The sequence below is a fragment of the Dipodomys merriami genome, unplaced genomic scaffold, assembly GCF_024711535.1.
Source record: "Dipodomys merriami isolate MVZ:Mamm:240054 unplaced genomic scaffold, mDipMer1.0.p SCAF_10, whole genome shotgun sequence".
In the NCBI taxonomy this organism is placed as follows: domain Eukaryota; kingdom Metazoa; phylum Chordata; class Mammalia; order Rodentia; family Heteromyidae; genus Dipodomys; species Dipodomys merriami.
The window spans coordinates 50,347,725-50,371,984 of record NW_027202271.1 but is presented as its reverse complement, the minus strand read 5'-3'; the positions used below and the strand labels follow the sequence as shown (position 1 = coordinate 50,371,984).

General features: G+C 40.0%; 1 protein-coding gene across 1 annotated transcript in view; it reads right to left on the bottom strand.

The window, feature by feature from the left end:
* Positions 1–22,676, bottom strand: part of Nr1h4 (nuclear receptor subfamily 1 group H member 4) — a 97,891-nt gene extending 75,215 nt beyond the window's left edge. The window contains exon 1 of the mRNA XM_069991059.1: positions 22,658–22,676. The gene's annotated coding sequence lies outside the window, so the exon portion shown is untranslated. The remainder of the gene's footprint in view (positions 1–22,657) is intronic.
* Positions 22,677–24,260: the final 1,584 nt, after the last annotated feature.

Genomic DNA, 24,260 nt, shown 5'->3' with positions numbered 1-24,260 from the left:
GGAAGACCATTGCAAGTATCCACCTCTGACCTAGTAAGTCCACTTCTAGGAACTTATCCTAAAAGATACTGGCAGATGGGTATAAAATGATGGCAGGTTCCACAACTGTTATTAAACTATTGGAATGCTTCTTTATTAGTCAACACCACTGCCCTGAGCCCAGGCCATACTCCACTGTTGCCTTACCAACCAGTCCTTTGCCAAGAATCACTACACTTGTTCATAACCCAGCAGCGCAGAAGGAAATGCCCAACATTTCCAGGGGCCTCTGGATCTATCCTTCAGCACTCTGTGGCCAGAATTGTTCAGTACCCAAGCTGTAATAGCTGTTAAATATTTAGATATCAATCCTATGTTCAAGGTTACCCAGGGCAATAGAGTGGAATAGCAAACCTTGGGAAACTTCCCAATCAATAGCTCATGTTCATTGGACCTTACTACATGCCAGACACTGATGTCAGCTCTGGACATTACCATATCTAATCCTCAAGACAACCCAGAGTGGAGACCTATTGGAATTCTCATTTTAAGCTGAGAAACCTGAGACACAAAGTTGCCCAAAGTCACAGAGCTAGTAAGGGATGGAGTTACAAGTCTATCAGGTAGTGTGATTAAACTCAAATGTGCCTTTGTAGGGATAAATGAGAGAAAAAAGGGCTAGAGTTAAACCACAGAGTAGAATATTATATAGGCCTAAAGGAGGGGGAGAAGAGCTGGGAAGGTAGCTCAGTGGTAGAGCGCTTGCCTTGCATGCCTGAGGCCCTGAGTTCAATTCCTCAGCAGCACATAAGCAAAAAGAAAAAAAAGCCAGAAGTGGCGCTGTGGCTCAAGTGGTAGAGTGCTAGCCTTGAGCTGAAGAGCTTTGGGACAGCACCCAGGCCGAGCGCTCAGGCCCCACGGCCGGACCCCCCCCCCAAAAAAAAAAGAAGGTGGAGAAGCTCATTATAAATTCATAATAGAATACATAAAGGTATACTACTAATAGAACATTTTAATGTGTGCAGTTGTTATCCAATTTATGGGTAACACACATATAATGTGCATAAAATCACGTTACATATGTATCACCCACAAAGGGAATATGTATGTGTACAAAAAATAAACTGGGTTTGTTTTTAGAATATGTATGGAATAGATATGTGTGGAATGTTTTGTAAGAAAGGGGTAACAATAGTTGTCTGCCTCTGGGGGGACAAAGTATCAAGAAAAGTATTTGTTGTGCATGCCTGTTCTACCTTTTGAATTGTATTCCAAGTATATTTATTGCCTATCTTACAAATCGTATCACAAATTCATAATATTAGGAATATGTATAGAAAAAATTGAGGTAGGAAGCAAGAAAAGAAAAAGAGCAAAAATGTGTATATAGCTGGTCACTTGGGAATGAGAGTATAACTTCCCCCCAACACACACACACACACACACACACACACACACACACACACACACACACACACACACCAGCTCAGTCAGTAGAGATTATTATTGAGCATTTTAACCAAGACATTAAACATGAGGCTGCTATGCTGGGTACCTGTGGCTCATACCTGTAATGCTAGCTACTCAGGAGGTTGAGATCTGAGGATCGTGGTTCAAAGCCAGCCCAGGCAGGAAAGTATGTGAGACTCTTATCTCTAATAAACTTCACCTTCCAACCTCCCCCTCCCCCCACTGCCCAGAAAAAAAGCCAGAAGTGGAGCTCTGGCTTAAGTGGTAGAGAGCTAGCCTTGAGAAAGAGAAGCTTGGAGATATTACCCAGGCACTAATTTCAAGCTCTGGGATTGGCACCAAAAAAAAAGTGGCGGGGGGAACTTTAAGGATATTTGGTAAGTGGAGGCAAGGCCTCCTGAGGGAAAGGAAGAGTTTAGAAGGCTATGGCAAATGTGAGCAAATAGGGTGAAGGTTACTGGAGGCTTGTATACTCTGAATAATTGTGCCCTGAGTCATGTGGATAGACACACAAAAGCTGAGCTCTGGGAATGGAGGAGTGGAGGAGAATAGCTGAGGATTGGTGCTGATTAGGAGTCAATCCAGTATCCCCATCTCAAGCAAGAGCAGAGGAATATAAACTAGAAATGATCAAACTTTATCCTTTCCCCACATCCAGTGCTGATAAGGAGTTAGGAAGTTGTAGAGTTCTCCCCCAAGGAACTGGGCTAGAAACAAAGAAGTAATTGAAGGGTTGGCAGAAAATAGGGCCATGGGAAAATGGCTGAAGGGGCTAGGATTGTTGGTTCTGAAGGAGGACAATTACTGTCCCCTACTTGGTAACTGTCTCACCATTCATTGTCAGCGCAATGGCAGCCATCTGTTCTCCACTGCCACAAAGGAGACAAAGAAGGGAAAGGCTTCAACTGCAGCATGAGCAATTTCAGTGTGATTTGGAGAAAATCTTTATCTGAAAAAAATATATAAAGTTGTCAAACACCAAAAGAACAGACTCTGGGGCTCTTGATTAGCCACTTTCAAATTCCCATTGAGTAAGGCAAGTTGATCACCTTTTCTGTATTCACCTTTTCTGTATTTGTGTCTTCATCTTAAGCAGTGGAAAAAAATACTAGCCTTCAGGCTGGGAATGTGGCTTAGTGTTAGAGTGCTTGCCTAGCATGCATGAAGCCCTGGGTTTGAGTCCTCAGTACCACATACACAGAAAAAGCCATACTTGGCACTGTGGCTGTAGTGATAGAGCGCTAGCATTGAGCAAAAGAAAACTCAGGGCCAGTACCCAGGGCCAGAGTTCAAGCCCCAGGACTGTCAAAATAAATAAATACATAAAATAAACAAATAAAAACACTAGGCCTCTTGGGCATGGTTGTGCACACCAGTAATCCCAGCACTCAAGAAAAAGGATTATGAATTCAAGGCTAGCCTGAGCTATATAGCACAAATTTGTTTCAAATAAAGAAACAGTAGCAACTTCCAAAAGTTGTCCTAAGGATTTAAAGAGATTCTTTATGTACAACATTTAGGGCAGGGCTTGTTGTGTGGTAAATTCCCAATAAGTAGCAGCTGTTGTCTTTTGGTATAAAAAATACAGTGTCTATTATCCACAAATTCCAAAGTGATTTAAACAGTTGCTTGAGATGGTCCCTGAAGGTGTCTTTGATCTAAGAAAATAATTCCAAGTATCTTATCAACAGTTTATGTATAAGCTCGGGCTGATAGCTCATGACTGTAATCCAGCTACTCTGAAGGCTGAGATCTGAGGATCTAAGTTCAAAGCCTGCCCAGGAAGACAAATCCATAAAATTTTTATCTTCAGTGAACCAGCAAAACTCTGGATATGGGGGTTTGGCCCAAGTGGTAGAGAGCCAGCCTAGTGAAAAAGCTAAGCAAAAGCAACAATCCCTAAGTTCAAGACCTCGTACCAACAACAACCAACAAAAACAAAAAGTCAGTAACAGGAAGTCCAATTAAACTTAGATGTCCCTTTTGATCAATGCTTTTTGTAGTATCAATGTTTTTTACAAATTGCTGACTATAGAGCTGGGAAGGTGGCTCAGTGGTAGAGTGCTTGCCTTGCATGCATGAGACCCTGGGTTCGATTCCTCAGCACCACATAAGCAGAAAAAGCCGGAAGTGGAGCTGAGGCTCAAGTGGTAGAGTGCTGGTCAGCTGAAGAGCTGGGGGACAGTGCCCAGGCCCAGAGTTCAGGCCCCACAACCAACAAAAAAAAAGAAAAGAAAAGAAAAGAAATTGCTGCCTGTGTTTATGAATGTGTGTGTCCCTGAATTCCTAGTGTCCTGCCTTTGGATTTATCTAGTAGTGCTGTTGTGGGAAGATTTCTCTAAGATTGGAAGGAACAAGGTTAGTGTGAAATGGGGAGGCTGGGTCTAGCCAGTGCCATCTTGGCCATGTGGTGGAAAGTGTATTGGGTTTAACTGGTGCCATCTTGTTTTCATGGCTCATTATCAAGTTACCTTACAACAAATGAGGAGACAAGTGTCACTCTGCTTTGGGCAGCAGGAAGGACTGTAAGGGGACACCTACAAGGGGCTTCTAGAGTTTAGTCTTTGGCCCTAGAAATTCCAGGTTTTGCCAAAGAGTTGGAACCCACTGAGCCCCAGGGACCAATGCATTCTGGGACAGTGGGCAGTCCAATGAGAGATAGTATGTGTGGCATCTCTAGTTGACAATGCTTTGACCTTTAAGATCTGAAGCAGAGTGTTAATAAGGATCAAGGTTTATTTTCTCACCAGCTGACAGAATAGAACATAGGATTTCTTTTCTCCAGTCTTGAGTTTCTGGAGGGAGATTTAAATCAGCTTCCCGTGTACCCTTAAATGTTGCGGGGTAGGAGTGGGGGAGGGTGCTTTCACAGTTGTGGGTGAAATCTTCCTTCTTGATCTATTCAACCGGTGAGAGCTCTGCTTCTAGCAAATCAAGTGACTTTCTTCCATGGCCAGCCCAGTAGTCCCACCTTTGTCTCCTTGCTGGGAGTGCACAGGCCAGACTAGGACAACAGGCAAAACAGTAGCAGGATATTGCTGAATGTCTACACTGATTTCCATTTCAGAAATAAATCCATACTTGCATAATGACGAGTCACCATCAGGCATCATATTGAGAGGAGGTAAGACAAGGTGATGCTACGGAGAAACACGTGTCACTGGAGAATAATGGTGACGCACACACACTGTTGTCCAGCCAGACCATTCTTTGCTGTTCTAGGCTAAGGAAAGGGAGTGTACCTCATATCAGGTTTCAGAATCAGATAGCATGGATAAAGCTGAAAACAGTGAATGCCTTGTTATTTTATCAAATCTTATTTCCTTCCGAGCTACCACATTTTATCAAAGTGAATCAGATTATCATCACAGCAGTGCCTGGCACTACTTTATTAAGGAAGCTAGATCATTACTCATTGGATTTTAATTACTAGGCTTTCATTTTGTCTGTGTCTCCTCATTTAATTTTCTTCCTGGAAGTATTTCCTCATCTTTCCCATTTTATTGTTACTATCTCTGAATATTAAGTATTTGGCTTATTAAAAATTTTAATTGATTTTAAACATCAGCATCAATCATTTTGTTAATAACTTTTTGGTAAATCCATAGCAAATGAGCAAATACAACTAACCATAGGCTTTTCTTTATTCTTACTTGTTAAAATATTATTCTTATAGCATCTGTCAACACAGTGGACTTCCCTAGACTCAATTCCTGAGTGTAAAATATTGAAAAAAATGAAACTAATATGTACATAAGAAAACACATAAATGTGTCTACAGCAATCACATAGAATTCTAAAGGTATGATCAGAACTGTATTCATTTTTCTCCTAGGGTATAAAAGAAAATGGAAAAAGAGATTATGAAAATCAAAGAGATCCTGAACAATAGCAGAAAAAAGGAACTTTTGATTTGTTTTTGTACCAGAGTTGGCTTTAAACCACAATCCTCAGATCTCAGCCTCCTGCGTAGCCAGTAATAGAGGTATGAACTACCAGTGCCCATCCTTTATAGGGCTTTTGATTTTCTTTTATTATAGCTGCTTTTCTATTACATGGTTACTAAAGTGCATTTTACTATGTGTCTTTGAAAGTCATCCGGAGAGAACAAACATAGATGATGAACAACTAGTAAAAAACAAAAACAAAAACAAAAGATGAAATCTGCTGGGTGCCAGTGGCTCATGCCTGTAAACCTAGCTACACAGGAGGCTGAAATCTGAGGATCATGTACAAAGCCAACCCGGGCAGGAAAATCCCCATGAGACTCATATCTCCAAGTAACCCCCAGAAAACTGGAAGTGGTGCTATGGCTCAAGTGGTAGAGCGCTTGCCTTGAGCTGAAGAGCTGAGGGACAGTGCCCAGGCCCAGAGTTCAAGCACCATGACCAACTCCCCACCTCCCAAAAAATGATGAAATCTGAGTCCACTGTGGCACAGAGACTAAGCCCCAATCTCAGGTCTGCCTAACTAGCAGCACAAACAATAAATTATGCCTACTGGCCTCAGTCTCATTTCTTTATGAGGATTAAATAAGCTATTGTCTATAAAGCACAGAGCCCTAACTGGCACACAAGAAGTGTGTATAGTCACTACTTCTATTTAAACAAGTAAATATACAACAAAGCATTCTGTTCATGAATACTCAGTCTCTGAGCTCAGTTTCCATGGGAAATAAATGAACATTTCTAAAACCTCAAATTTTAAATGAATTTTCAACTGTCAAGATTCTCGGCCATGTTCCATCACCGCTCCCACCCCCCTGGTCAGGATCCTTCTTGTCTCATTATAAACTAAATTCTGGCTTGTTAGCAGGAAAGATTTTCTCAGGCTCTGTTTTATAAACAATACCAGAGAAATCACAGATGCTTTGAAAACCAGAAGGACTCTCGCGGGTGTAGTCATTTTTTTTTAATCTAGAAGATACCACAAATGACTCTAATAGCTTTAAATGTTGTGTATTTGCCCTCAACAAGCACAACACATTAAGGCTTTCTGTCCTGTAACATGCATCACACTGTCTAGTAACAGTTTATCTCCATGTCTGCCTCCAGCATGGTAAATGCTGTGAGAGCCAGAGCACATTTCATCCTTCATTTATCTCCTAGTCTTAACTCAGTGACACATACACAGTAGGCACTGCATAAGTACTTGTTGGATCCATGAATAAACCAATTAATGAAAAGCTACATGAAGGCAGGGACATATCCAATACATCCTGTTATCACCTATGGCATCCATCATAGCGAATGAGTGACTGAATGAATGAGGGAATGAATGAACATCATGTACTAAATCCACTTGAGAATCAAGCAACTTTTAGAATACTAGTAAACATAATTTTTGTTACCTTAAGCCACAAAACAATGGCATTTAAATGTCCTGTCAAATTTTAGAGATCTTTCAAGCCATGTTATCATTTGAGAAACTCCATTTTTCATGACAGTTTTTACCAAAAGTCTCAAACACTTTCACTAACATACAAATAATTAGGTTTCTTGTCCTGGTGTGGACTCAGTGTGGTTCTTTCTTGTAGGTGAGTGGGGAATGGTCCCCTCAGGACCTGAGCTTAGCAAAGCCCATAGCCAGAGCCTGAGCCATATTCTTTCTAGGACTGAGGCATAGCTGGAAGAGGAGGGAGGCAGCCTACCAAAAATCCATCCTCTATGGAAACCCAGGAGACTCTTGGGAAATAGCTCTCTAAACCTGGGTCCCCTGTTAGTCATGATGTTGCAGGCCTGTAATCCTAGCATTTGAGAGGCTGAGGCAGGAGGATCACAAGTTTGAAGCCAGTCTGGGCTACACAGTGAATTCAAGGTCCTCTTAGGCTCTATAGGTAGACCCTGATTCAAAAAGCAAAAACAATAGTTGGGTTCACAAGCAATAAGTCAGTTTAAACGTAAGTGTAGTTCTGAATAGTCATCAGAGGATTGGTTCCAGGATCCTTGCAGATACCAAAATCTGAAAGTAGTTCAAATCCCTATATAGAAAGGCTAAGTTGGGGCTGGGAAGGTGGCTCAGTGGTAGAGCGCTTGCCTTGCATGTCTGAGGCCCTAGGTTTGATTCCTCAGCACCACATAAGCAAAATGAAAAAAGCCGGAAGTGGTGCTGTGGCTCAAGTGGTAGAGCGCTCGCCTTGAGCTGAAGAGCTGAGGGACAGCGCCCAGGCCCAGAGGACAGCGCCCAGGCCCAGAGTTCAGGCCCCACGACCGGACCCAAAAAAAGAAAGAAAGAAAGAAAGAAAGGCTAAGTGATGCTAGGTACTGATTGCCCATGCCTGTAATCCTACCTATTCTGGAGGCTGAGATCCAAAGATTGAGGTTCAAGGCCAGCCAGGCAGGAAAGTCCAGGAGGCTCTTATTTTCAATTAACAACCAAAAAAAACCATAAGTGAAAGTGTAGCTCAAGTGGTAGAGTGTCAGCCTTGAGTGAACAAAAGGCCACGTAAGAGCATAAAGTCCTGAGTTTAAGACCTACTACCAGCACACAAAAATAAAAAAGAGAAAAAGAAAAAAAAGAGACAGAGACAATTTTTTAAAAGACAGAATTAAAGTCCCAGTCACAGTATACACACACACACACACACACACACACACACACACATACACACACACACACACACACACACACACACACAGAGTATTTGCATATGACCTCTTGTATACTTAAATCATCTCTATATTACTAGGTTATAGTGCCTGATCCTATATAAATGCTGTGTAAATAGTTGTTATAGCCTATAATAACACGAAAAATGTCTGTGTCTACCCAGCACACATTGTTTTGCTTTGCTTTTATCCTATGGTTGATCAGATCCACAGTCATACAGGCAGTGGCTATAGAAGGCCAATCACACTTTCTCGAGTACTTTTCCTGTCAATGTTTGCTCACACAGAAGACTCCAATTCCCTTTTTACTTCTACCAGATTCATACAAACTCAAGCTCACAGGGCCTTTCTCTGTGTGATGGAATTAATATAAACTTGGGGAGTCCAGGCTTGGGTCAAGGAATTAGACAGTCTTCCAGCTCTCCTCTTTGTAGGAAAACAAGACAAAACAAAACCCCAAATTGCTTCATTGGCAGATGCAGATAAATATCAAAACTCTTCTATTCTATCTTAATTTTTCTTTTGTTGTTGTTGTTTTCCCAATCATCTATCTTATCTTTTTAGTCATTGCCTTACTACTTATATTTTTACACCCAATCTGTAAAGATATTTTCTTAAATAAAAGCCCTTTCTTCCTTGAGAATAATCTCATACCAGATGCTGAAAAATTATTTTTGCCTTCTAAACAGAGATCCAAAATGGTTCTCTGGGATCCCTTCTCAACTTTTCACCTAGAGAGTGGCTTTTAACTATGTATGCAGACATAAAAGTTAAAGACTTTCTCAGTTTTCCTTGCAACCACATGTCGCTCAGGAATACGTGCAGAATTTATGTGCATGAATTACCAGTCATAGAGCATGTTTTCTGCTTCTTTTTACCTCCTTCTTATTGGATAAAATGTAGTCATCATGGCTTCTTTTCCTTTTCAGTGATTTGCCTCTTTAAGTTCTTTTCTTTTTTAAAGAAGGAATTTTAAAATGTACTTATTATCTTGCCCAGGTAATTGTAACCCCTCTGTACAGTATTTTCACAATTTAAAAAAAAAGAAGGAATTTTATACACTTTAGTTTTGCTTCTTTAAATTCTTTTCCCATTTTATGAGTTTTGTTTGGCTTTTTAAGCCACGTGCAGTTATTCTTTACATATTCAATACTTTTAACTATTATAAGCATATACATTGCAAGTATCTTCCCTCTCCTCCTTCAACTTTAATGCACAGAATTTAAAAACTTTTGGTGCCAGTCCTGGGGCTTGAACTCAGGGCCTGGGCACTGTCCCTGAGCTTTTGTGCTCAAGGCTAGTTACTCTGCCACCTGAGCCACAGGTCCACTTCTGGAAATTTTTTTTGGTGGTTAATCAAAAATAAGAGTCTCATGAACTGTCTTGCCCAGGCTGGCTTTGAACTATGATCCTCAGCTCTCAGCCTGCTAAGTAATTAGTATTGTAGGCTTGAGCCAGCAGTGCCCAGAAGAATTTAGGTATTTTTAATATTAATTCTTTCTAATTGGGCTTTTGTCCTCTGGTTAAGAAATACTCTCCCCAAAAAGGAAATAAATAAAAAAATAAATCCTCTCCTGAGCAATGATGGTATAAACTGACTAAAGTTACAGTAGCATATTGATATGTGAAATACTACAAAGAAACCTCTTTGTACAGCTAATAATACTATAAAAACAGTGACAAGAATTTTCTATTAGGAGTAAGAAACACTGGGAGAAAGAAGTATGAAGAGAGAAAGTAGATGAAGTGGGAGTAGTTGATACACAGCTATAAAAATAAAACAGAAACCAGTTGACATTGTTTTAAGAATGGGGGAGGGGGAGGGAAAGTGATAAGGAAGTAATTTGATTAAGGGAAATATCACAATGAAACAAACTCTCCTCTACAACTAATAGATACTAAAAAAATACAAGAAAGAAAGAAAGGAGAGAAAGAGAGGGAGGGAGGGAGGGAGGAAGGAAAGAAGGAAGGAAGGAAGGAAGGAAGGAAGGAAGGAAGGAAGGAAGGAAGGAAGGAAGGAAGGAAGGAAGGAAGGAAGGAAATATTTTCCTACTTAGAATCACAAAAACTGGTTCTGGGGTTGCAGCTCAGGACCTCACACTCTTGACATCTTGCATTACTCTAATACTTGAACCATATCTGCAGACCCACTTTTTGCCGGTTAATTGGAGATAGAGTTTCACAGGCTCTACTGGCATCCAACTTTGATCATCTGGCTTCCAGCTTCCTGAGTAGGGAGGATTACAGATGAGAGTCACTGGGCTTCAGATCATTTTCCTAAACCAGATGCTGGTGGCTAACGCCTATAATCCTAGCTGCTCAGGAGGTTGAGACTTGAGGATCACAGTTTGAAGCCAGAAAATTCTGTGAGATTCTAATCTCCAGTTAATCACCAGAAAATCTGCAAGTGGAACTATGACTCAAGTGGTAGAGCACAAAAGCTAAATGACAGTGCCCAGGCCCTGAATTCAAGCCCCAGGACCACCCCCACCCTCACCCCCAACACACATATACATACATAATAAAAATTAAACTTAAAACAACAACAAGTCATTCTCTTATATTTTAATGCAGCAATTTTAAAGTTTTGGTTTTCAAATACAAGTGTTCAATTTTGAGAGAAGTAAACATGTATTGGTTTGGATTTTTTTAAATACTAAATTATGTCTTTGGTGATACTTGAGGGATTTATGAATGAAAAAAAGGAATTCACATTTGAAAAAGAAAATTTTCAGGATTTGCTGTATATGCTTTCGCTTTCCTTCCATTTTTTTTTCCAGTCAAGTTTTCAAGTGCTCTTAGGATCCCTTTATCAATCTCTCACGCAGCTATGATCCTTGGTTTGTACTGAGCAGTTTATGCGCCTCTGCAGATTGCTCATCCTTCAACGCTCTCCAGCCTTGGCCATTTGCCTTTCTTCCCCGGCTGGAGCAATCACAGGGATGGCACATGTCCCAGCTGCTGCCACCACTGCCTCATATCCTACGGCCTTCAATTTCTCAGTTCCCCCAGGGATGAGGACTGGACTTAGCATGGAGCTGCAATCTGACTGAACCCCATGGAGAATGATTTTTCCAGCCAATGGACACTTCCCAAGGGGGCTGGTAACACAGCCAGCCAGTGAGAGACTTGGTGCCCTGACCAGCAGGTTTTCATCAGAAAAGCACAATGGGCTCTTCTGAGAAGTACAGCACATGAATGCTCAAAAGATGTTTCATGGTAGCTAGCAAGGTTTTCTGGAGGAGGAGGTGCAGGTGCATCTAAGCTTGGTGACATGCTAACTTACCTTGCTTTCCCTCCCCCTCTAGATTCTCATCTTCTTTCTCAAGAATTGTAGTTTTCCACCTCCATTGCATACACGCGCGCGTGCGCACACACACACACACACACACACACATTAATGGCATTTTAAATTTTGCTTCATACTTTCTAGGGAACCAAAACTGAAGAGAATTTGCCAAAAAAAATTAAATGTAGATGTGTATGTCCATCAATACTTAGAATTCAATGTTTAATAAAACTGATAAATAGTTCTAGTAAAGATGTGAACACTATAATCATTAAAGTTTGTAAAGATGGTATCAATAAGTCAGCTCATTTGGGAAGTCATTTGGTGAATTGGCTAGCTTCTGTGCAAGGAAAAATAAAGAGGCGTATAATGATCTAAGTCCTATTTAGAAGATACATGGGATAGGAAATCATTATGGCTAACTGTGAAAGTAAAACTAGGTGAAGCTAAAAGTATACTTAGATTGTGTTTGGGGCAATTGAATAGTATGTCAATTCTATTCATTTCATTAAAACAGAAGGTGGAGGTTGAGGGTAGGGGCATCTTTAACATCTTCATAAAGTTCACCAGGAAGTGGTTTATTCCTGTAACCCTACTAAACTCTCAGTATCTCTGTTTGAAGCCAGCCCAGGTAGGAAAATTTGTGAGAATCTTTTTTTTTTTCATAGAAAGCAAGAAAAGTGATTTATTCCTAAAGATGGTAGAGGACATTCATCCTGAAAAATAGAGCTTGCTGTAAAATAAATAAATAAATATATATATACATATATATACATATATACATATATATACATATATACATACATATACATATATATATACATATATATATATATATATATATATATATATATATATATATATATATCTGTGGGACACCAGTGCACTCTGCACATGCTCTCTTCCACCTGGCCCCACTGGAGGCTGGCTTGTCTTGCAGGAAGCACTTGTGAGCTGGTCAGAACTGTCCCCCCATTCAGAGACACCCAGATTTCCTGGAACAGCACCTTTTCTCCCGGATTTAGAGCCAATTGAGAAGGCACATCATTCAGCAGAGTGTAGAAAGGGTGGAGGAAAACATACTGCATTGTACAACAGGATCTTCAAGTGTGGTGTGAACTTTTAAGGCACCTGATGCCCAGATTAGGCATGTCAAAGATGCATGGCATGTTGGGTTTGGAGGTGATTGATTTATTTATTTATTTCATCTAGAAGGAATTCTCTCTGTGACCCCATTGGCTGGGTGCCTCTTCCTCACAGCCAATGATGCTTCAGATACGAGATGGTTTCATTTTTCAACTGCAGTCCAAAGAGAAGGTTCAGTTGGGCCAAGATGGCAATCAGCCAAAAGAGATACCAGCAAACTGAACAGGTCACCAACATTGTGGTAACTCCCCGGTTGGGACCCTTAGTGATAAACCAAGGTACCAAGAGGCCCACAAAGCCCCAGAATACGCTCATCACGATGAGAGGCACCGTAAGGCCCAGGGCGGTGCCCGCCAGCCCCTGCCCGTCGCCTTCTTCGGGTCCCACCAGGAGGTTTGTGAGAATCTTATCTTCAGTGAAAGGACAAAAACCCAGAGTGGGGGCTGGGAAGGTGGCTCAGTGGTAGAGCGCTTGCCTTGCATACATGAGGCCCTGGGTTCCATTCCTCAGCACCACATAAGCAGAAAAAGCCAGAAGTGGTGCTGTGGCTCAAGTGGTACAGTGCTAGCCTTGAGCTAAAGAGCTGAGGGACGGTGCCCAGGCCCAGAGTTCAGGCCCCACAACCAACAAAAACAAACAAAACAAAAACAAAATATCGAGAGTGGAGCTATGGCTCAAGTGGTAGAATGCCAACCTTAAGCAAAAAAGCCACGCGAGAGCGAAAGGACCCTGAGTTCAAGCCCCAGGATTGGAACACACATTTTAAAAAATACTAAAAATCTATCAATTTAACTCATAAGATGAAAATATGTTTAAAAAGTTGGTCAAAGATACAACTAAAAAAAAAAAAAAGCGGCTAGGAACATGGCTAAATTAGTGGTAGAGTGCTTGCCTAGCATGCATGAGGCCCTGAGTTCGATTCCTTGGTACCACATAAACAAAAAAAAGCACTGGGGTATAGGACTAATAAATAATAAAACATTATACTTCTGGAACGTTTATTTTTTTAGTCACTTCATTATTCTAATCAAGAATTTGTAGAAAGCCTATGGGTTGGGAGATCTTCACTAGCCATACAACAGACAAGGGTCTCATATCTAAAATATACCTTGAACTCAAAAAATTAAATCCTCCAACTACAAATCTTCAAAGAAACAACTGCCCAATAAATAAGTGGGCTAAAGACTTAAAGAGAAACTTCTCTGAAGAGGAAAGAAGGATGGCCAATAGACACATGAAGAAATGCTCAACCTCTCTAGCCATAAAAGAAATGCAAATCAAAACAACACTGAGATACCACCTCACCCCAGTTAGAATAGCTAGAATCAAGAACTCTAATAATAACAGATGCTAGAGGGGATGTGGACAGAAGGGAACCCTACAGCATTGTTGGTGGGAATGTAAACTTGTTCAACCACTTTGGAAAGCAGTATGGAGGTTCCTCAAAAGACTCCACATAGAGCTCCCCTATGACCCAGCAATCCCACTTTTGGGCATTTACCCAAATGATCACAAACAAGACCATACTAAAGCTACCCAACTATGTTTATTGCAGCATTATTTACCATAGCTAAGATATGGAACCAACCCAGATGGCCCTCAGTAGATGAATGGATTAAGAAAATGTAGTATATATACACAATGGAATTCTATGCCTCCATCAGAAAGAATGACATTGCCCCATTTGTTAGGAAATGGAAAGACTTGGGAAAAATTATATTAAATGAAGTAAGCCAGACCAAAGAAACATAGGTCCCATGGTTTCCCTTACTTGCAATAACTAGTATATGTCTGAGACAAGCAGAAAAGTTCAGATAAGATGATGGTAGGCGAAATGAACCCCAAGATAAGGACACAAGGGGTTTTTTTCTTTCTTGCTATTGTTTCTAACATATTTATAAGGTGATTTTTTTTTTTTGCTTTGTTGACCACTCCCCATGGTTAACCCCTGTTTTCACTGTATTTGATGTTGATATAATTTGGGGAGGAGAAGGGAAAAAACAAATTGTTTAAATAGGAATACAGGTGGACTCATTGCAACAATGAGATGTATAAGATGCTATGTCCAAAAAACGAACTTTACAACTTTGGCAGGGTGGGGGCGGGGGTGGGGGGGAGTATAGTGGTGAAGATGGGAGAGCAGGGATTGTAGGGGAAAAACAAAGGAGGAGGCAACAATGCTTGATAAGAAATGTACTCATTACCTTGCTCAGGTCATTGTAACCCCTCTGTATGGTATTTTCACAATTAAAAAAAAGTTATTAAAAAAGAATTTGTTTGGAGCTATCCATTGAATAGATAAGAGTAAGCACCTTCAAATTCCATGCTTAAGACTTTGTGTGCACCTATGGATCTGAGTCATGAAATTCACTTAGCCTGGAGAAATAATTGCTTGTCAGTATGAAGCTAAACTGATGAATAATTTTGACAACGCTACAGACCAAATTAGTGAACTGCCCAACTTGAAATTTCTCTGTTAGCTCCTGTTTTTTGCCAAGTGTTTAATTGTGAATGGCTATGATAAGCTATCGCTCTTCCTTCACTTAGAATAAACATTTGTGGGCTCACTGACATTATACTCTCCATATAATGAATGCATTTGTTCTTCCCTTGTGCTACTGGTAGTTTAACGACAAGATACCTTGCTGGAAGATAGCAGAAAAGTTGAGGTCAGTGGATACTTTATGTGAGATAACAGGGAAATTTTGGAAATGTTCAGAGTAAACTAATTTAGTACAAGGAAGGGGAAAGGGCATGGAAAAGCTTGGGAATTCGAATAAGTATTGAATGTTGACACACCATTTAGAAACTAGAAATGAAGCAAGTTCCTTCCAAGGCACAGATTTCCTTCTGTCAGATGGGTATAATGGCAACTCCACAGAGTTGTTATGAGAACTAACATCATGTCTCCCAAGAGCTGGATAGTGCCTCGCTCATAGTAAATTGCTGATGAATAATCAAACGTTCATTTACAGATGGTGTTTGAAGGTAAATGAGAGTATATCTCTATTAACTTTGTCACCCTATAGTCAGTCAAACTCCTCTGAACTCTGTATAGCATAACTTCCTTTGGGCAAATCCATTTTTATGCAATGTTATTTAAGATTTCTTTCATCAGTTTATAAATGGATTGGCATACATGTTTCTTTGTGAGACTATTTATTTGGTGCTGGGGTTTGAATTTAGGGCCCAGTGCTTGCTAGGCAGGTGCTCTATCACTGGGCCATGCCTCCAGCCCAGATGTTCCCACATGTATGTTCTCTGTGTCAGTTGCTAGGTTATTGTCTGTCAGCTCTAAGCCCATATTTCTATACTTGAATTTGTAATGCTGGGGCTGGAACTCTGAAAATTGTGTTTCTGCCTCACCAGATGGTGTGGTACTAGACAATAACAAATTTTATTGTACTGTTTATGGTTCTTTTTCTCTTTTTTTCCTTTGGTTTATTCCCTTTTGTCACTATTTTTGATTTCTATACCCTTTGTCTTGTATATAAGTTTATCTGATTTGGGGAGGGGAAGGGGAAGCACAGAAACAATGGGACAAAGGGCAAACCAATGATAATTACTAGACTGAACTACAGAACATGAATTACAGAACTGAACTACAGAACATGGGTTGGGGGAGGGAAGTTGGGAGGGGGAAAACTGGGGGAGAATGAGGGAGGGGTGATATTGTTCAAAAGGAAATGAACTAATTACCTGACTTTTGTAACCATAATCCCTCTGTACATTTACAATAATTTTTTTAATTTTATGTATGTATGTATGTATGCATGTATGTCAGTTTTGGGGCTTGAACTCTAGGCCTGAACGCTGTCCCTCAGCTCTTCAGCTCAAGACTAGCACTCTACCACTTGAGCCACTGCGCTACTTCCAGTTTTCTGAGTGGTTAATTGGAGATAAGAGTCTCGCGGACTTTCCTGCCCAGGCTGGCTTTGAACTACGATCCTCAGATCTCAGTCTCCTGCGTAGCTAGGATTACAGGTGTGAGCCACTGTTACCCAGCTTGAAACTTCCTGTTTTAACTATTTTAATTTTTTTGTGCTCTACATTCAGGAGCTATCTTGCCTTTTCAGTTGGACAAAAATAGATGAAATTATGACTTTTAGACATTCGCTAATAGAATTCATTCGAGAGAAAGAAACAAAGAGGTCGGCCTTAAAATTTGCTCAAGCTTACTACCTGGAAGCAGTTTCTAAGCTACAGTTCAAGGAGCAGGACTCAAAAAGAACTTGCTCAGTACTGTCGCTGAGTGGAGGGGACAGAGGTCAGAGTCTTGATGCATCATTTCTCAGCTACCAGGGTGACAAAAATTATAGTATGACCACATTTCCGGTTGGCAAGATTGTAAGGACACTAGGTGTGGTGATTCCTACCTGGAATCCCAGCTACTTCAGAGGAAGAAGCAGGAGGATCTTGAGTTTGAGACCAGCCTGGGAAAAGTTAAAGAGACTTTACCTCACAAACAAAAATAAAAGCCAAAGAGTACTCAAGGCAAAGCTCCAGTGGTAGAATGCTTGCCTAGTAAGCATAAGATGCTGGGTTTAATGCCCAGTACTAACAAAACAAACAAAACTGCAAAGAAACAAGAATGCATATTGGTAAAACTGTTCTTAATAGAAATCTGGTGATTTCTATTACCAAACTACCCTCTCACTTACCTTCTGAACCAACGATTCCACTTCTAGAAAACTGTGTTCAAGATCCACTTCTAACAATTACACACACACACACACACACACACACACACACACACACACACACACACACACACACACACATTATTTATTGCATCACTGATTGCAACTGCAAAATACTGAATAACCTAATTGCCTTTATTTAGGAAACTGATCAGCTCAGTTATGATGTATTCATGTAATGGAGCATTATGATGTTGTGTAAAGGAATGAAGAGGATTTCTATGAGCTGATAGGAGTAATCAGTAGGGAATGCATCACCAACTGAAAGAGAGCAAAGTGCAAAAATGTGTGTACAATATGAGATGCTTTCCAAAAACATACATGTATGTTTTTACTCTTCTGTACAAAAGAAATACAAGAAGGACAATCCAGAAGTTAATGAAATCATTACCTGCAAGGAGCAGGTTAGATTGAGGTGGAAAGAATGAATGAAAGACTCATTTGAAAGTAGAGAGGAGGAGAATTAGTGTCACTTCGTGAATATACCTTGTAGAGGGCCTTGACTCTTAGAACCAGTATAAGGTTTCACTATAAAAAAAAAAAAGCAATCAATTTACAACAACTAAAGTACGTGTGTGCATGGGATATTGGAAGGAATACCCTAAATGGAATACAAATAATAACAACTTCATCAAAGTGTATTTTATGTGAATTATAGACCCTATTTGCTGCACCCCTGAAAATCAAATCAGATACCAAATAATACGGCAGGGACTGGACAAGCCTTAGATAGCTCTCCTAGCAGGAGATCTAACTTCACTCCCATATGCTCCCATTCTTCATGTTTTGGACCTATCAACTGTGCTATGAGCCCCGCACCAGGCCTTGACAAATAGGAGACAGAGAGTGAAAGAGATTGGCACAGGTTAGGGAAATGAAACTTCTTCTCTTTAGAAATGTAAAATCCTATGTCAGAGGCAATTTCACACTCCTCAGTTTCTACATGACTTTCAAATGCTCTTCATGTTCATTAGCACAAATTAAGAGCAGTCTTTTTAATTTGATCTAAGTTAGAAGAGAAGCCAGGTGAGAAATGTGTGAATGTTTAATTACTCAGTCTTGGGATCTTTAAATGTTTAGTTGATCACCATCATAGGTTAAATATAATGCTGAGGAATCAATAATCAAGAAGTCATTTTTGCATGAAAAAACATTAACTTGGCAATTCCATGTTTAGCAGTTTCTCATGAGTAAATCATCAGACATATACACAAATATTTATGCAAATATTTTAATAGCACAATGATGGAAAGTACCTAGATGTCTGGTAATGGAGAAATAGCTAAAGTATTACATCATAACTTTACTGCAATGTATTATACATGTATTAAAATTATTTTCCAAAGCTTTCTGATGATATGAGGAATTACTCAGAATACCAGAAAGTAATCTTACAGGGAATTTGTCTGAATCAAGATGCCTGCTAACAACAAAAAAATGTTGTTTATCTATAGCTCAGAGATATTATTACTAATGTGGAGGGAATTTTTTGGAGCAGGATATATGTGCAAGTATATATATGTATATATATAGATGTACATATGTACACATGTATGTATAAAATCCTAGAACAATTAACAAGAAAGGAAAAATTACAAAGAGAAATTCACCAAAATGTTGCAATTACTATCTTCAGGTTAAGAGGCTTTGGGGAAATTACCTTCTTATGTTTTATAGATATTCTCCATAATTCATAAGTACTAAATCTATTCTGTGACCTCCTTTCATTTCTTTCTCCAAAACTCTATATCCAATTCATCAATTGAACAATTTCACCTTCCAACAAATTGGAAACTATCTACCCAGTCCTCACCACTCTATATACCATGGTCTGTGATCAGTTGCCTGGGTTTCTAGCCCAGGCTTCTTTCTTGTCTTTCAGTTTCCACAATTGTCTTCCCACCTCCACCCTAGTTTTGAGAGGGAGGGGTCCTAAAAAAAAAGAATTATGGGAGGTAAAAGGAGAACTCCATTTAGAGAATGAAAAGTCACAATCATTACCTCTGATAGGGAAATGGAGCAAAAATGAGACTAAGTTGCAAATCTGACATGCACATGAATGGAATGGCTTTCCTACTTGGTTTCAATGGCATGCCCATCTCCCATTACTCAAATGAAACACAGTAAAAAGCTCTTATCTGTGGCAACCTTGAATTAATGGTGCTTTTGGGTTGCCTGTGGTAAATCCTTTCAGATAGAGCACGGAGAAAGTGGAAAATTTGGATCACCATGCAAACAACATTAAAAAAAAAAAAGGTAGGAGACAAGATGGAAAATGAAGGACAAGGGAAAAATTGCAGGAAGAAAGCAGGACACTGATATTTCAAGCCTGTAATCCTAACTACTAAGGAGGCTAAGAGCTGAGAATCACAATTCACAGGCAGCCTGGGCAGGAAAACCTGTGAGACTCTGATCTCCAATTAACCACCAAAAGGCTGGAGATGGAACTGTGGCTTAAGTAATAGGGAACCAGCTTGAGCAAAAGAGCCCTGAATTCAAGCCATAGGACCAACATGAAAGCAAACCAAATGACAACAAGAAAAATCTTGGAGGGAGAAATGACCAACAAATCCTCAGATAGTGTAGGATTGCACCCCAGATTCCCCACAGTATGTGTAATGGAGGCATAATAAGCCACTTAATTTCAGTATGAAAAGAAAAACGAAGTTCAAAAGTCTGAGGACCATAAGGGTATCCACTGTGGCATTTATCTTAGGTGAATAGAGTGTCAGGGGAAAGATGAGCTGGATGAGGTCATATTCACTCTTGTTTGGGGGGCTGGGGATTTAACCTAGCACATGGTAGGTAATTGCTCCACACTGAGCTAATTCCTAGACCTCCATATTGTTTTCTCGTTGATTTCTTGTGAATATCTCATGATAAGGGGCATTTCTCATTCATTTCCATATCTCCTACACCTGCCACAGAATAGGTATGAGAAAACATTTATAAAATAAATGGATTAGAGAGGAAGGAAACAAGAAGGGAAAGAGGAAGGAGGAAAGGAGGAGGGAGAAGATGGAAAGGAAAAGGAAGGGAGGAAGGGAAAGAGGTGGGAGGGAGGAAGGAGGGAAGAAGGGGAAATTTTATGCTAAGAATGGCTAGTGCTTCCTGAGCACTTGCTTTACCCAGTTCTAAGTGTTTTCATATATTACATAAATTCATCGATTCAAAATTAGAACTCAATATCCCACTCAATACCACCACCACTATTTTTTTTGTCAATAGTGGAGCTTGAGCTCAGGACCTGGGTGCTGTCCCTGAGCTTTTTTTCTCAGGGCTAGCACTCTACCACTTTGAGCCAAAGCTCCACTTCTGGTTTTCTGGTGCTTAATTGGACTTAAGAGTCTCACGGACTTTCCTGCCTGAGCTGGCTATGAACCTCAGTCCTCAATCCTCAGATCTCCTGAATAGCTAGTATTACAGGTGTGAGCCCCAGCATCAAGCTTCTTTAGTATACTTTCACTGTCAGTGATCAGATATATGGTATCAAGGCATTCTCTAATTAGAATAGTAAAAGAACAGATGTTTTTACTTTTTTAAAAAAGGGGGATGCTCACAAAAGCTATTCTTATGTAAGTTGTCCAGGTGCTCTTGACTTATGAAAATACATATGAACACCAGAGGCTAGAAACTCTGAGATGATGTCCTCATTATTCTATTATATGAACTACCAGAAATGACAGCTGACACAAAGCAATTATCTATTTAATCCAGGCCTCCCCAAAGCAGCTTGCTTTGGCATTGCCTTCTTCACTAATAATTAACCTAACTTAGATCTATGGATTTTTCTCATGGGTCTTTGAGTACATTCTATTTCAGTGGGCATCCATCAACTTCTTACTGAGAACTGTTAGGCACTTTTCTAAGTGCTTGGGCCCAGCAATAAGCCAAACAAATTTACTGCTCTCATGGTGTTTGTATCACTTCCCAATTGGGGAAGTTACACACACACACACACACACACACACACACACACACACACACACACACACACACACACACACACACACACACACACACACACACACACACACACACACACACACACACACACACACACACACACACACACACACACACACACACACACACACACACACACACCAGTGAAGGTTCTTAAATCCTTCCTTTTCCTTAAAAGAATGACAGGTAGGGGGCTGGGAAGATGGCTCAGTGGTAGAGCGCTTGGCTTGCATGCCTGAGGCCCTGGGTTCGATTCCTTAGCACCACATAAGCAAAATGAAAAAAGCCGGAAGTGGCGCTGTGGCTCAAGTGGTAGAGCGCTCGCCTTGAGCTGAAGAGCTGAGGGACAGCACCCAGGCCCAGAGTTCAAGCCCCATGACCGACAAAAAAAAAAAATGAATGACAGGTAGATCCTCAGTAGGGAAGCAACAGGTATTCTGCATTCTTCTCTCTCTCTTAAGACCCTCAGCAAATCTTACCCAGAACCAAATCACTGCCCACTTCTTCCATTGCTACCATCTGGTCTAAGCCTTCAGCATCACTCATCTAGATAATTGAAATAGACACCCATCTGGTCTGACCATTCTTCTTACCCTTCATTTTCCTTCAGACAACAACAGAGGGATCCTTTTAATATATAAGCTGATCCTGCCGCTGCTCAGCACCCTACAAAGATTCTCTTGTTTCACTCAAAATGAGAATCAATGCAGTCATCCACAAGGCTCCGTACAATGCATCCTCCATACTGCCTTCTCTTACTGTTCTCTCCCTTTACTTTCATTGTTCTAGTCATAGTAATCTTCTCCATGATACGCAAACCCAAAGACATGTCTCCACCTCAGGACCTTTGAGCTAGCTCTTCTCTGTCTCAAACATTTCACCCCTGATGTCGGCATCTTCACCTTCAAATCTCTGCCCTGCTCTTGCATACCTCTAATCTCCCTTCCCTTGCTCTACTTAATTTCCTTTCCTCATTACACATACCATCCTCTAAAAGAGTTATGTTTGCTGTCTATTTCCCCACAAGACCATGAATTTGTTTTCTTTCCATTGTTTATGCATTCCTGGAAGGTAAAATAATGCCTGCTAATAATGATAAGAACAGTAAATATATATATGTAAATATATATGGCCATTACTACTACCTTCATCATCATCATCATCATCATCATCACCATCATCATCATGAATATCAAGGAAGAGGAACTATTTGGGGAGTAAGGTTTTCCTACTTGGAGACACCATAATTCAGAGACAGATCAAAGATTTCCAGAATCAAAGATCATTGGACTTAAATTCCCGTTCTGTCATTTACCTGGGACCTGGTGCATGCTACTAAGCCTTTGTGTTTTTGTTTCTATTTTTTTTAACCACAAAATGGGAAAATGATACCTGTTTCCCAAACTTTCTGTACTGATGAGGTGACAGAATTGATAAAGGTCTGTCTTGATCGGAGCACAATTAATACGAACTCTCTCAAATCAGTAATTTCATCTTACCTTAGCCAGATCTTATTTAACAGAGTGGATTGGGCTCAAAACTTGTTCCTTGGTTCTCTGGGCTCAATTCAGGCAGTTGTACAATGAAAAGAGGCTGCTGGTGGAACCTTTGGGCCTCCCAAGACATTGCTTCACCCTTCCTGAGGGGTTAGCTAATCTGTGGCTATTAGTTACTGAGCCCTTCAAAAGTCAACAGATAATAACAGGAGATAAATAAAACCTTTGTCACTTACTGCTGCCTTGGTTTTATACATAGGCTGCCAAAATGAGTTGCAACAGGAACCTTTGAACAGACTAGTCAAATGGTATGTGCTGATAAACGTTTATTTAGAATACAGCTCTCTTTCCTGGAATTGCTCAGTAATGAACCAATTACTCTAAGATCCACTTAGATAATTATTTGGAGCAGTTGATCCCAAGTTTAAGGCCATTAGGCACCTCCCTCTGTCTTCCTTAGAAAAATCTTAGGTTCCCAAAGTAATCTTTAGAAAGTAAGGGATAATTCTTACATTTTTTTACTTTAGTCAAACTGAACTTGATCAAAACTTACACTTACCAGCATGAATTAGACTGTTATACTGCATAGCTGTATCTCAGTCAAAAACGAATTAATCTGATGTTTTAGAGAGATTGAACAGCTCAATTTAAAACATGTTCATTCACAATAACCCAATTAATAACTGTTCAGCAAACTGAATAGCTTTTAGAAGAAGATATATAAATGGCTGATAGATATATAAAGCAATGTTCAACATCCTTAGATATAAACTCTACCTCCTGCCAGTCAGAATAGCAGCCTTCATGATCCCACTATGCAACTATTAGGTAAATATCAGAAAGAGGGTAATCAATATACAAGACAGACACCAAATGATGCAACCAGCTAAGTGTTCAGCAATACATGAATGGATGGATAAAAATGTGGTATATTTATATACTATGGAATATTATACAACCATAAAGAAAAATGAAATCATGTTATTTTCAGGAAAGTGAATGGAAATAGAAGACATCATACTGAGCAAGTCAAGCTCAAAGAACAAGATATTGTCTGTTTTCACTCATAAGTGGAAGCTAAATTTCATAAACACCTATTTTAGGGCATGAACACACACACACAACACATACACACACACACACATATATATATATATACACACACACACCACACACACACATATATACGCATACGTATATATACACATGCGTATACACACACACCACACACACACACATGTATACACATACGTATATCACACACACCACACACACACACACATATATACGCATACGTATATGTGTATATATATGTATGCGTATATATGTGTGTGTGTGTGTGGTGTGTGTGTGTACAGATAAGCACAAAACATGAGTCTAACTAAGGGATGTTAGACTAGCCTCTAGTTAGACTATCTAGTTAAACTAGTATCCTCCTATTTAGGAGGAGAGAGAGAAAAGGGAAAAGAAAGAGCGTTAAAAAATTGGGATACACTGTAACATATATGAAACAGAATAAAGAACCTCAATGAAAGCTGTTGATCTATGGCAGGTTGGGGGAGAGGAAGGAGCTGTGTTGTGAAGAAGGTACTAGTGAGAAAGGATT